General features: G+C 34.0%; 1 non-coding gene across 1 annotated transcript; it reads left to right on the top strand.

Moving 5' to 3' along the window:
* The first annotated feature begins 75 nt into the window (after window positions 1-75).
* Trnac-gca lies at window positions 76-147 on the top strand. The gene has a single exon. It is a non-coding gene; the product is annotated as a tRNA-Cys (tRNA).
* Window positions 148-1073: the final 926 nt, after the last annotated feature.

The following is a 1073-nucleotide window of genomic DNA, read 5'->3' as shown; positions in this document are numbered from 1 at the left end:
CTTTTTTTTCTAGTTATTTTTTTTTATTGATATCAATTAATTTATCGATCACATAAACAGTGTTTTTGTGATTTAGGAGATATAGCTCAGTGGTAGAGCATTCGACTGCAGATCGAGAGGTCCCTGGTTCAAATCCGGGTGTCCCCTTTTCTTATTATGTTTTTATTGATATCAATTAATTTATCGATCACATGATCAAAGTTGATCGTGTGTTGCTGTAAAGGGGATATAGCTCATTGGTAGAGCATTCGACTGCAGATCAAGAGGTCCCTTGTTCAAATCCGTCCTTTTTAATATTATATTTTTATTGATATCAATATTAGTTTATCGATCACACAGTTTATCAGTGGTAGAGCATTCGATTGAAAATCGAGAGACCAATCCGGGTGTCCCCTTAATTGTTTTTATTCCTATCAATTAATTTATCGATCACATGATCAATGTTGATCATTTATTTTAAAATGAGATATAGGCCTAGCTCAGTGGTAGTGCTTGCAATTGCAGATCGAGAGGGCCATGGATTTCCCCTTTTCATATTTTGTTTAAATAAATATCAGTTAATTAATTTATCGATCACATGATCAATGTTGACCAACCTTCTCTGTACAGTGGAGATAGCTTCAAATCCGGGTGTCCCTTTATATTTTTATTGACAGCTATTAATTTATCGATCACATGTTATCGTAATGATTACTGATCTTTCTCCTACGACTTACCTGACGTAAACGAAGTGTAAAGGAGAGTAATGTTGACCGCTGCATTCGGCGCAATGGATATTTGGACAACTGCAAACTGGGTCATCGTTTGAAATGATGACGTAGTGTTGATGCAGAATTTACCTAGAGGAACTTCATCGATATTGATCTGGCCGTCCCACACGGCTACGTAAGAGCTTCCACATTTATTGTCGTTTGAAGGATCTGCAATGTGTAGAAATGTATTATGTTTTATGTTATATTCACGTTTCCGTTTTGTTTATTAATTTACTATTATATATGCATTACGGTATATATATTATATATATAAGCCTATATATATACACATATAAATTTTATTTCTTTACATAAAATAGG

The sequence above is a fragment of the Anneissia japonica genome, unplaced genomic scaffold, assembly GCF_011630105.1.
Source record: "Anneissia japonica isolate Jap-2015-1 unplaced genomic scaffold, ASM1163010v1 scaffold177481_len1073_cov184, whole genome shotgun sequence".
NCBI lineage: Eukaryota > Metazoa > Echinodermata > Crinoidea > Comatulida > Comatulidae > Anneissia > Anneissia japonica.
Note: the sequence above shows the minus strand (reverse complement) of the source record. Positions and strands in the feature narration are given on the sequence as shown.